Here is a 14,500-nt window from a genome sequence, read left to right on the forward strand (position 1 = left end):
GCTATGTGATGGAGATGACACTCGGTGATGGATGTATCATTCTTGCTTGGTGTTGATGTTGTGTTGATGAGATATCAAGTTATTTTTGTGACCCAGGTTGAGATTTGGATTTTGGAATGAGTAAGGTTTTCGGCTATGGTAATTATAAAGGTGATGGATGTTGTTTCATGCTAAATCTAGATGAACAATGTTAGTGCTTATATCTCGATATTTATGAGTTTCTTTCTTGGTTTTACCTCAAACCCAGGAAGTATTTTTAATTGGTGTTGTTAGAGGTTTCGATCATGGGATTATAAGCTTGTTAGTTTTGATGGTGAAATTTATGCCTTGTAAGGGTAAATGGTTCAAAGGAACATTCGGCCATGATGTAAACATTATGGTGAAGTGATATTAAATGCTTTGAATATTGAATATATATATATATATATATATTGTTATAAGTTGAATTTAAGGTTTGCTAAATTGTCTTTGTCATTGCCGAATGTGTGTATAGTTAAAGAGAATATGTTTAAGTGCTTAGTTAATTGATATTGAGTTAATGATATGTGTATTCGGTCATAAAGTTGCACATGAGGAAATGTTAGATTAATGGTATTAAATTGCTTAATGTGATTAAAATGCGTATGACCATTTTGTATTTGAGCTAAAGGTGGCCATATGACCTATCAAATTCATTGTCATATTCGCCATAAGCTAGCATAATGAGACTTTAATAAGTTAAATTTGTTTGAATTAGCTCAAGAGCTTAGAGGACCAAAGTTGGATAAGGGAAAGGAAAAAGTGATCGAATAGCCGTCGAAATCGTTCGACAACATCCGAGGTAAGTTTTCGAGTAATGAAACTTAGATTATGATTCGATTAGATTATGTTATAAGCAAATCAATATCATGCCCTTTGTATGTAGCTATTGAGCCGAAAATGATAACGCTTGATAAGTGAATTGTGTTTGAATTCTAGTTATGAAAATGAAATATTGATGTGTCATGATTTATTGATAGGTGCATGGATATTCGGATTGATAACCGGGTTAAGTCCCGAAGGCATTTGTGCTAGTGACTAATTCCGGGCTAAGTCCCGAAGGTATTTGTGCGAGCTACTATATCTGGGCTAAGTCCCGAAGGCATTTGTGCGAGCTACTATATCCGGGCTAAGTCCCGAAGGCTTTTGTGCGAGCTAAGTCCCGAAGGCATTGGTGCGAGTTACTATATCCGGGCTATGTCCCGAAGGCATTCGAGCGAGTAGCTATATCCGGTTAAATCCCGAAGGTACTTGGCTTGGGAATGAGCGACCTTGCTGTAATAGTTTCAATTAATCGCTCGTAAAATCCCAGCGATGAGGTATGTTTCAGATATGCATTGAATTAGTTGATCCCTTACAAATAGTATTCGCTCGATCGATAAATGAGCTACCGCCTTTGGCTAAGTTGATCTTTGTGTATGAATATAAGGGTTGGTAATGTGAAGTAAGTATGATATTGAGAATTTGTGCATATGAAATTATCCGTTTAGCCATATGAATGCTACACTTTAGTTGTGTCTAATTTCATGGCTCAAAACTTACTAAGCATTAAATGCTTACTCCATTTCTTTGAATCTACTTTTATAGATTTTGGTTCGTCACTATCGGACTCGGGATTGTCGAAGTCAAGTCGTCCACACTATCAAAGCCCCTTTTGGTACACTTTTGGTTGAACTTTGAAATGGCATGTTTAGACTACCCTTTTTGATGTTGGTCATGTACCTTTCGGTATTGTACAAATTTGGATAGCCATGCGAAAATGGCTTATATATATATTTTGAGCATAATGTTATAATCATCTTGTATTTATATGATTGTTGAGAGGTGTGGATATGCTTTGCAATGATTGGCCGTTGGAATGGTTAATCACAATCATATTTTGTGCTATATATGCTAAAGGGTTAGTTAAATCATGGAAACTATGTAATAGGTAAAGTCTACCCTAAAGGCGATCTTGACAGCAGAGTGGTGTGAATTTGAAAATTCACTAAAAATAGTAGGAATGGAGTTAAATAGTGAATAAATTATGTAATCGAACCTTGATGAATATACTTTCATATGGAAGAAACGAAATGGTCATATGAGTCGGATTTTAAGAGATATTTAAGTTTTCGTGGAACAGGGCCAGAGCAATTTCTAGATCCCCTAATCTGACTTTGGAAATTCATTATAAATTAACCAGAGATAATTAGAAGTCATTCAATATATTTATAGATTCCTTTTTGAGTCTAGTTTCATTAGAAACAAACGGAATAAGTATTGAAGCCCTGTACAAGGAGATATATAAGTCGTAATACATGAAGGTCAGAGCAGTCGCACCCTGTAACAGGGGATACTTTAACTAATAAACTGTACTAATTTGCCTGACGAAAAATTCTATAAAAACTTTTTTAGATGAATATATGAGTCTAGTTTCATGGAAAATTTACGAAACTTATTTTCGAGTTTTGGAACTCAAGATATGATTTTTAAGGTGACAAGTGACGCAGATTAGCCGCCTAGTCTAAAATTTTTAAAATGGATTTGTAAAAATAAAGGAATTAAGTCTGTTAACCCCTCGTGTCCGACTCAAGAAGCGGTCTCGAGTGCACGGGTGTTACAATTTATTGGTATCGAGCTACGATTTAGTCGATTCTAGGACTACCGTAATACATTTGGGTCTAGCTATACATGCCATTTTGTGATTATTTGATAGTGTGGTGATTTCGACATTTGCAAATGTGTTTATTTCTAGTAATGGATCCGATCCCGACCGAAGCGGTGGTGATGATCTTGAGAGTGTAGCACTGCTCCCGACAAGGGACAAGACCGCTGGACTCTCAACCTATTGCTAGCAATCCGAATGATGAGGCTAGGCAAGCTTTTTATAGCGTGATGAATGATTGGTTTAACCAATACATTCGAACTAATCTACTATTCCACAACCTCCATTCCCGACTAATGCCACCCTCAAGACCTACAATACCTCCAAGAACCGACCAAATAAGGTCAAATAAGCCCCATTGATGAATCGAAAACACGGGCTCTTGAATTTAAAGCTACGGACAATGATGATGCCGAGCAAGTGAATTTTGGTTGGACAACACTATTCGGTACTCGATGAGCTATCTTGCACACCGATGAGTGCCTAAAGTGTACTATCTCCTTGCTACGTGATTACGCCTACTATTGGTGGAATATGTTGACTTCTGTTGTGCCCAAAGATCAAGTAACTTGGGAGTTTTTCCAAACCGAGTTTCGAAAAAAGTATATCAGTCAGAGATTCATGGATCATAAACGGAAGGAATTTCTTGAACTTAAACAAGGTTCCATGTCGGTTCTGACTATGAACGAAAGTTTGTAAGGCTTAGCCGATACGCTCGAGAATGCATTTCTTCAGAAGCCGTAATGTGTAAGCGTCCGAGGATGGATGAATGATGATATAAAGTCGTATGTTGGCATTTTGGAAATCCGAGAATTTGTGGTACTTGTCGAGCGAGCTTGCAAAGCCGAGGAGCTCGATATGGAGAAAAGAAAAGCTGATATGGGAGCAAAGGAGTTTCAGAAGAGGTCTTGGGAGGCCCTTTCAACGATCATCGAAGAAATTTAGAGATGATTTGGGCGATCTAGAGACACCGGGTTTTCTAGGCGAGATCGTGATCGACCCCTATGAGTGCACGAGTCACTTGATCGCTTGATGTTGGAAATGATCGTCGAGATAGAACAGAGTGTCTGTATTGTGGTAAATGGCATTCGGGGAGTTGTAGATTCCATGACCGCTCCTGTTACAAGTGCGGATCGTTGACCACTTTATTAAAGATTGCCGAGGTTGTGCGAGCAGAATGTAAATCGAGTGGGAAGCCCTGGTGCTACTATCGCTCGGGTAGACCATCTAGGAATACGGGCAATGCTAGTGGCGGTCAGAGAGGATCTAGAGATGTTACAACCAGATCTGAGGCTCGTGCTCCTGCTAGAGCTTATGTTATACGTGCACGCGAGGATGCTTCTTCGTCTGATGTTATTATCGGTACTTTCACTCTCTTTGATACTAATGTGATTGCTTTGATTGACCCTGGTTCTACTCATTCTTATATATGTAAAACCTTAGCAACCAGTAAGACTTTACCTATTGAGTCTACTGAGTTCGTAATTCGGGTGTCAAATCCCTTGGGTCGTTATGTGCTTGTCGACAAAGTGTGTAAGAAATGTCCCTTAGAAATCCGAGGTTACTGCTTTCCGGCCAATTTGATGCTTTTGCCGTTTGATGATTTGATGTTATCCTCGGTATGGATTGGCTAACCGTTCACGATGCAGTTGTAAATTGCAAAAGAAAAACTATCGATTTGAGGTGTGCAAATAATGAGATGATTCGAGTTGAGTCTACCGACTTGAATGGGTCTTGGTTGTAATGTCATCGATCTTGGCTCGAAATGTAAGAAAGGGTGCGAAGCATACCTTGCGTATGTACTTGATGACAAAGAGTTAGAAAAGAAGCTGAATCGTGCGCTGGTTTGTGAATACCGGATGTTTTTCAGAAGAATTCTGGGTTTACCACCGCCGGGAGGTAGAGTTTGGCATCGAGCTTGTACAGGACTACACCGATTTCGATAGCTCCGTATCGTATGGCACCAACGAAATTAAAGGAATTGAAAGCTCAGTTGCAAGAGTTGAAGGATAGAGGTTTCGCTCGACCAAGTTTCTCACCTTGGGCGCACTAAAGTATTGTTTGTGAAAAGAAGGACGGAACCATGAGGTTGTGCATTGACTATCGTCGGTGAATAAAGTGACGATAAAGAATAAATATCCGTTACCGCGTATTGATGATTTGTTTGATCAACTGAAGGGAGCCTCGGTGTTTTCAAAGATAGATTTGAGATCGGGTTATTATCGATTCTGAATTCGAGATTCGGATATATCAAAAGCGCTTTCGAGCGAGATCGGCCACTCTGAGTTCTTAGTGATGCCGTTTGGGCTCACTAATGCCCTTGCGGTATTTATGGATTTGATGAATTGGATCTTGAGACGATATTTGGACCGGTTCGTAGTTGTGTTCATTGATGACATCTTGGTCTATTCAAGAGATGAGACCGAACATCTTGAGCACCGAGATTAGTGTTGCGAATTTTACGGGATAAGCGGTTATATGCTAAGTTCGATGAAGTGTGAGTTACGGTTAAGAGAGGTTAGCTTCTTGGGTCATGTGGTATCCGATCGGGTATTTGAGTTGATCCGAGCAAAATTTCAGCCATACTTAAGCGGAAGCCTCAGAAATATTACCGAGGTTCGGAGTTTTTGGGACTTGCGGTTACTACCGACGGTTTGTAAAGGTTTCGATGATAGCCACACCAATGACGGCTACTTCAAAAGATGTTAAGTTGAATGGACGGAAAAATGTCGAAAAGTTTTGATCAATGAAAACTTATTTGGTGAAGCTCAATTCTAGTGCGGCCGAATCGGGCAAAGAGTTTGTCATTTATAGTGATGCCTCCCTACTTGGGTTGGGTTGCGTATTGATGCAAGAAGGTCGAGTTGTGGCCTATGCGTCGAGACAATTAAAGCCACATGAGAAAAATTATCCGACCCATGATCTCGAATTAGCTGCCATCGTATTCGCTTTGAAAATATGGCGACATTACTTATTTGGTGAGAAGTGCCATGTATTTTCGGATCACAAAAGTCTCAAATATTTGATGACTCAAAGAGACTTAAATCTACGACAAAGACGTTGGCTCGAGTTGTTGAAAGATTATGAGCTTGTCATTGACTATCACCCAAGAAAGGCTAATGTGGTTGCGGATGCCTTAAGTCGTAAATCGCTGTTTGCTTTATGAGCGATGAATGTACACTTGTCCGTTCTATCCGACAATGTGTTAGTGGCAGAATTAAAGGCCAAACCATTGTTGATCCATCAAATTCGTGAAGCTCAGAAAGTCGATGATGAATTGGTTGCAAAATGGGCTAAATGTGTTCCGAATACGGAATCAGAGTTTCAAATTGATGATGACGATTGTTTGAGGTTCAGAAGTCGTTTATGTGTTCCAAGAAATTCAGAACTCATTTTGATGATTCTGAACGAAGCTCATTGTAGCCGAATGTCAATTCACCCGGGAGTACGAAAATGTACAACGATCCGAGACGTCGGTTTGGTGGCATGGTATGAAACGAGACATTTCGATTTTGTTTGAAGTGTTTAATATGTCGCAAGTGAAGGCGGAACATCAAGTGCCTACGGGTTTACTCCGTACCGATCATGGTACCGAATGGAAATGGGATCAAGTCACGATGGATTTTGTGTGCAGGTTGCCATTGTCGACAAGTAAGAAAGATGCGATTTGGGTTGTTGTTGATAGGTGACTAAGTCGGCTCATTTTATTCCGCACGTCACGGATTTTTCATTGGATAAACTATTTGAATTGTATGTTTCTCAGTTGTGAGATTACAGGCGCCCATTTCTATTGTGTGGGATAGAGATCCGAGATTCACCTCGCGATTTTGGAAGAAATTGCAAGAAGCTTTGGGTACCAAGTTGCATTTTAGCACCGCTTTTCATCCCCAAACCGATGGTCAATCCGGCGGATAATTCGGATACTCGAGGATATGTTGAGATCTCTGCATCCTTGAGTTTAGTGGTGTATGGGAGCGGTATCTACCTTTGATTGAGTTCGCTTACAATAATATTTTCAATCAAGCATTAAGATGGCGCCTTACGAGGCTTTATACGGTCGAAAATGCCGTACACCATTGTTTTGGACCGAGCTCGATGAAAGAAAAATTTTCGGAGTTGATTTGATTAAAAATCTTTGAGCGAAAGTAAAAATAATTCGTGAAAGTCTGAAGGCGACATCGGATCGTCGAAGTCGACGCGATTTGAAACGAAAGGACATTGAGTATCGGTGGGAGATAAAGTGTTTCTTAAAGTTTCACCTTGGAAAAAGATACTCAGATTTGGGCGTAAGGGCAAGTTGAGTCCGAGATTCATTGGGCCGTATGAAATCTCCGAACGAGTTGGTCCAATAGCATATAGGTTGCTTTTACCCCCTAAACTCGAAAAGATCCACAACGTTTTTCATGTTTCGATGCTTCGACGTTACAGATCTGATCCCTCGCACATAATAAGTCCCTCCGAGGTTGAAATTCAAACCGATATGAGTTATGAAGAAGAACCAATTCGTATCCTAGCTCGTGAAGTGAGAGAGTTGCGAAACAAAAGGTTCCTTTAGTAAAAGTGTTATGGCTCAAACACGGATGGAAGAAGCTACTTGGGAACACGAGAACTCTATGAAAGAACGATACCCAATCTTATTTATCGGTAAGATTTTGGGACGAAAATTTCTTAAGTGGGGAGAGTTGTGATGAGCCTAAAGTGACCCTAGTCGAAGCGGTTTCGGGACCGCTAAACCGAGTCACCAAATTATTTGAATATGATATTTATTGTCTAAAATATGTGAATATGAATGTGTGAAAGTTTTAAGCTTGATTTAGTAAATTGCATGTGAATTTAGTCAATAGGACTTATGTGTGACACTTTTGAAATGTGATAGGTTAATCTATAAGGATCTATTAGTGCATGTAATCAAAAGGGTGGACTTGCATGTCAATTTTCCCCCCCTAATTAGTAGTGGCCGGCCATGAGCATGAGGGTGGACAAAATGTTATGGCTAAAAACATGTCATGAACATGTTGGGTTAATGCTTTATGTTAGGAAAAATAAAATAAGGAGTATGGGCAATAAAATAATAATGGGAAGGTAAATGATTATGAAAAAAAAAAAGAAAGAAAAAAAAAGCTCTGATGTTGTTCTTGGCCGAATAGAAGAAAGAAAAAGAAGGAAAAAGAGCTTTGAGGAAATCGGCTATGGTGGTTTGCTAGACTAAGGTATGTTTGATGATGTTCCATGAGATGCATGCATGTTTTAGTTGTTAGCTTGAGTTCTATCTAGCCCATGGTCTAAATCTTGCTATGTGATGGAGATGACACTCAGCGATGGATGTATCATTCTTGCTTGGTGTTGATGTTGTGTTGATGAGATATCAAGTTATTTTTGTGACCCAAGTTGAGATTTGGATTTTGGAATGAGTAAGGTTTTCGGCTTTGGTAATTATAAGGGTGATGGATGTTGTTTCATGCTAAATCTAGATGAACAATGTTAGTGCTTATATCTCGATATTTATGAGTTTCTTTCTTGGTTTTACCTCAAACCCATGAAGTATTTTTAATTGGTGTTGTTAGAGGTTTCGGTCATGGGATTATAAGCTTGTTAGTTTTGATGGTGAAATTTATGCCTTGTAAGGGTAAATGGTTCAAAGGAACATTCGGCCATGATGTAAACATTATGGTGAAGTGATGTTAAATGCTTTGAATATTGAATATATATATATATATATATATATTGTTATAAGTTGAATTTAAGGTTTGCTAAATTGTCTTTGTCATTGCCGAATGTGTGTATAGTTAAAGAGAATTTGTTTAAGTGCTTAGTTAATTGATATTGAGTTAATGATATGTGTATTCGGTCATAAAGTTGCACATGAGGAAATGTTAGATTAATGGTATTAAATTGCTTAATGTGATTAAAAATGCGTATGACCATTTTGTATTTGAGCTAAAGGTGGCCATATGACCTATCAAATTCATTGTCATATTCAGCCATAAGCTAGCATAATGAGACTTTAATAAGTTAAATTTGTTTGAATTAGCTCAAGAGCTTAGAGGACCAAAGTTGGATAAGGGAAAGGAAAAAGTGATCGAATAGCCGTCGAAATCGTTCGACAACATCCGAGGTAAGTTTTCGAGTAATGAAACTTAGATTATGATTCGATTAGATTATGTTATAAGCAAATCAAAATCATGCCCTTTGTATGTAGCTATTGAGCCGAAAATGATAATGCTTGATAAGTGAATTGTGTTTGAATTCTAGTTATGAAAATGAAATATTGATGTGTCATGATTTATTGATATGTGCATGGATATTCGGATTCATAACCGGGCTAAGTCCCGAAGGCATTTGTGCTAGTGACTAATTCCGGGCTAAGTCCCGAAGGCATTTGTGCGAGCTACTATATCCGGGCTAAGTCCCGAAGGCATTTGTGCGAGCTACTATATCCGGGCTAAGTCCCAAAGGCTTTTGTGCGAGCTAAGTCCCGAAGGCATTGGTGCGAGTTACTATATCCGGGCTATGTCCCGAAGGCATTCGAGCGAGTAGCTATATCCGGTTAAATCCCGAAGGTACTTGGCTTGGGAATGAGCGACCTTGCTGTAATAGTTTCAATTAATACGCTCGTAAAATCCCAGCGATGAGGTATGTTTCGTATATGCATTGAATTAGTTGATCCCTTACAAATAGTATTCGCTCAGTCGATAAATGAGCTACCGGACTTTGGCTAAGTTGATCTTTTGTGTATGAATATAAGGGTTGGTAATGTGAAGTAAGTATGATATTGAGAATTTGTGCATATGAAATTATCCGTTTAGCCATATGAATGCTACACTTTAGTTGTGTCTAATTTCATGGCTCAAAACTTACTAAGCATTAAATGCTTACTCCATTTCTTTGAATCTCTGTTTTATAGATTTTGGTTCGTCAGCTATCGGACTCGGGATTGTCGAAGTCGAAGTCGTCCACACTATCAAAGCCCCTTTTTGGTACACTTTTCGTTGAACTTTGAAATGGCATGTATAGGACTACCTTTTTTGATGTTGGTCATGTACCTTTCGGTATTATACAAATTTGGATAGCCATGCGAAAATGGCTTATATATATATTTTGAGCATAATGTTATAATCATCTTGTATGTATATGGTTGTTGAGAGGTGTGGATATGCTTTGCAATGATTGGCCGTTGGAATGGTTAATCACAATCATATTTTGTGCTATATATGCTAAAGGGTTAGTTAAATCATGGAAACTATGTAATAGGTAAAGTCTACCCTAAAGGCAGATGCTGACAGTAGCAGTGGTGTGAATTTGAAAATTCACTAAAAATAGTAGGAATGGAGTTAAATAGTGAATAAATTATGTAATCGAACCTTGATGAATCTAATTTCATATGGAAGAAACTAAAAGGTCATATGAGTCGGATTTTAAGAGATATTTAAGTTTTCGTGGAACAGGGCCAGAGCGATTTCTAGATCCCCTGATCTGACTTTGGAAATTCATTATAAATTAACCAGAGATAATTAGAAGTCATTCGATATATGTATAGATTCCTTTTTGAGTCTAGTTTCATTAGAAACAAACTTCATAAGTATTGATGACCTGTACAGGGAGATATATAAGTAGTAATGCATGAAGGTCAGAGCAGTCGCACCCTGTAACAAGGGGAGACTTTAACTAATAAACTGTACTAATTTGCCTGACCAAAAATTCTAGAAAAAAATTTGTAGATGGATATATGAGTCTAGTTTCAGGGAAAATTTACGAAACTGATTTTTGAGTTTTGGAACTCAAGATATGATTTTTAAGGTGACAGTGACGCAGTTAGCCAGCTAGTCTGGAAATTTTTAAAATGGACTGTAAAAATAAGGGAATTAAGTCTGTTAACCCCTCGTGTCCGACTCCGGCAACGGTCTCGGGTACGGGGTGTTACATAGCCTACCAAGTAATACTGAACCTAATCCGAGGGAACACCTTAATGCAATTAGCACTCAAGATAAGGAAGGGTTCATTGCACCCTAGCCAGAAATACAGCAAGACAACGCGATGAACAAAGGACGAGAAGAGGTAAACAATAATGATCCCAAACAGGTAAGTACAAATCATGAACCTCGTGCACCATATCCTAAAGCGATGACGAAAGACAGAACAGAAGAACAATTGGGTAAGTTTGTCAAACTCTTAAAGAAATTACATATTAACTTACCCTTTATTGAAGTTCTTTCGCAGATGCCTAACTCAGCAAAATTCTTAAAGGAACTTCTAAGCAATAAAAGGAAACTAGATGCTACATCGCATGTGGAACTCAATGCAATCTACTCAGCTATTCTAAAGAATGAACTACCTAACAAATTGAAAGATCCAGGGAGTTTTACAATTCCTTGCTTAATTGGTAGTCTATCTGTAAATAATGCTTTAGCTAATCTAGGGGCAAGTATAAATGTTATGCCATATAAAATGTTTAAACGACTAGGTCTCGGTAAACCCAAACAGACTAGGATGAGCATACAATTGGCTGACAAAACGGTTAGATTTCCTAAGGGTATTATTGAAGACGTTCTCATTAAAATTGATAAATTTATTTACCTAGTAGACTTCGTTGTCTTAGATATGGATGAGGATAACGAGGTACCTCTAATTTTAGGATGACCATTTTTAGCAACTGTCAGAACCATTATTAATGTAGGCACAAGAGAGCTAACACTTCGTGCAGGTGATGAAACAGTAACACTCCAAGCACGCGACCCAGTCAAAACCTCTAAGACTCAAGATACTGCTATAAAAACTATCGATGATAAAACTAATATTCAATCATCCTTGCAGGAACTTCCTTGAACAAAGACAACAGAGACAGTGTGCTACTATCATGAAGAGAACAAAGACGTCCATGAAGAATGAAGACTACGGATAGAGGAGCTAGACGAATGGCGAGAACACAAACCGAGAACACATGATAAACCAAAACTACGCAGAAACAAGCCCGATTCCTCTCCTAATCAACTTAAGGTTGGCGATACAGTCTTACTAGATGTTGTTGATCCTTACATTGTCACTACCACACCAAATGAGGAAATCTCTCTTACGGTACTTAGTATTTTTCCATTCGGTACAGTGGAGGTGAGTCATCCCAAGTTCGGTAGTTTTAAGGTAAACAACACCAGTTTAAAACCTTATTTTAAAATTGACAATAGGAATGAGGAGTATGAACTCCTCAAACCACCCTAACCATTCAACAGAGAGGTAAGTCGAGCTTAAACTATAAATAAGCGCTTCTCGGGAGGCAACCCGAGCACTAACATATTTTGATTTCTTTATTTTTATTTTCTCACCTTCAAATCAATTAACTTAATCTTTGAATTGCAAAGTTTTTCAGCACACACAGCCAGGCACACATGCGTGCCTAAAGCCGTGGCCAAATAGGGAAAGAGACATGGCTGTGCGATACGACCGTGTTGAAGCAAGACATGATTTCCCCAAAACACAGAGTGCGATAAATCCCCACGGCCGTGCGACATAGCCGTGGGTAAACTTGATAGGAACACACGGGTGTGGGAATGAAAACCCATGGGCGTGCTAGGGACAAGGCTCGATTCTATTTCTTCGACACGGGCATGCGACACGCTTGTGCCATTCAGCCGTGTACAACAATACACGAGCGTGGTACCATAACACACGGGCGTGGGAGAAGCGAACAAAGCTAGGCACGGCCGTGTGACATGGCCGTGTGCCACACACGCCCAAGACACATGGGCGTGGGACAGTAGTCGGGCACGAACTAAATTGAAAAATTCAAAAAACACAGGCTCACACTCAAAGCACACGGGCGTGGCCCTAGGCTGTTTGACCCTCTCCTATATAGACAAACCACTGTTCATCTTCTTCCCCCTTTCAAAACCCTAGCCTAAAACTCCTCTTCCCCACTCCCTAATCTTTATTCCGACCACTATTCCCAAGATTCTCACTTCCCCAACCCTCAAACCACCCTGAAATCTATTCCCCTTGCATTAATCCCCACTTTCCCCTCTCTATACCCTCTATTTTTCCTCCACACGGCTATACCCCCATGTCACACGCCCGTGCTCGCCACCAACACGCTTGTGCGCCTCTATACAACAGCCTTTGGTTCACTTTCTCAACTTTATTTTTCCAATTTGTATTGCTACATTAGTATTCTACATGCTTTACATAGATATTGTACTATTTTGCTTTAGACAAGTTAGGAATTTACTTTAAATTTTTCTATATTTGAATTATTTAAGCAACTAAATAGCATATACTAGTTTTAGGCCTCTTGCTTAACTACTGATGTATTGTGGATTCTATCACTGCTCATATATTTTCAGGTACATTATGTCATCATCAAGAGGAAAGAAGGCCGTGATCCCATCCTCAAAGAGACGTAGGGGACCAGGTTCTTCCTCGGTGCGTGCTATAGCCTAAGTTCGGCACCCGTTCCTTGACTTTCTACAAGCTTCGCAAGAGGAGCTATTTCAAATACTACGCGCATGACCCATCACCATAGGTCTCTGCATCAACTGGTCTGCCGTAGAGCAAGTCCAGCTCGCTGACGCCATCCGCGCCCTCCTATCCACAGACCCATGGAAACGGTTCTTCGCTATCACCGAGCCCACTTATTTAGAGCTAACTTTAGAATTATGCTCTACTTTTCATTTACAGGTGGTGATGACGAACAATGACGACCCAGGCACCATTCACTTCCGATTAGGCGGTCTAGTTCGTTCGATGAGTGTCCCAGAGTTTGAAGTTGCTCTGGGACTTTACACCGATGAGTTTATGGAGGAGGAGAACATGAATGCACTACCACACAATATCCACATCTCCCCCTCATTGTTTTGGAAGGCTTTGGCACCACTCTCTTCCACCTACGACCCCAGCCGCTCGAAGGCCTCAGCTCTTCCCCCTTCCCTACGATATCTCCATGCTATATTGGCACACACATTGACCGGGAGGAGAGAGATCACCGGCGTTGTCAACACCCACGACGCCTACTATTTATGGTGTATGGCGAATACATACGTGACCGACTTAGCATACTTCATTACTTTCGCCATACGCCATCAGACCGAGCAGCATAGGAAGGGAGTGATCTCCATCGGCCCCTACGTGACGCACCTTGCCAGACACTTCGGCCTCCTCAACACCGCGGCCTAGTCATCAGCACTTACCCTAATAGGTCAGATGTCCCCACAGGGCATCACGACTATGTTGCACATGAGGATGATCGAGTGCCAACGTGGGACCGATCCTCCTCAGTACTGTCTCTCGCATGCCATTGACGAGGAGGATCTTGAAGACATCTCTGATAATGTTCCCCCACAGCATGAGGAGCCTTCTACCGTGCCACCTAGGGAACGACCAGCTCATGCGACTGTTTTATTGGCACACCTTTCTGACCGACTCGCCCATTTCGAGCAGTATTGCACTACACAGTTCGAGATGATCCACGAGCGAGATTGGCAACAGGATCGACAGATGGACGATATTCAAGCCATGATGCAGCAGTTGTGCCAACACTTCCACATCGCCACTCCAGCACCACCACCTAAGGGCCCCACCGACGAGGATCATTGAATCCTCCTATTTTTTTATTCTTATTTTTATTTTCTTTATTTTATTTTTATTTTTCTTTTAATTTTTATTTACGTTTCAATTTTATTATTATTTTATTTTGAAAGACATCTCTATATTAGTAAATTTTATTTTTCTTTTTCCATTTTCTGGTTTTCTAACAAGTAATCCCACTACGCTCTCTTCCACACCAACTCTTAATAAACTCTTCATGATTCTACAGACTTCCAACCAAAGCTGCTAGGAATATTTTACGAAATG

The sequence above is a fragment of the Gossypium arboreum genome, chromosome 6, assembly GCF_025698485.1.
Source record: "Gossypium arboreum isolate Shixiya-1 chromosome 6, ASM2569848v2, whole genome shotgun sequence".
NCBI lineage: Eukaryota > Viridiplantae > Streptophyta > Magnoliopsida > Malvales > Malvaceae > Gossypium > Gossypium arboreum.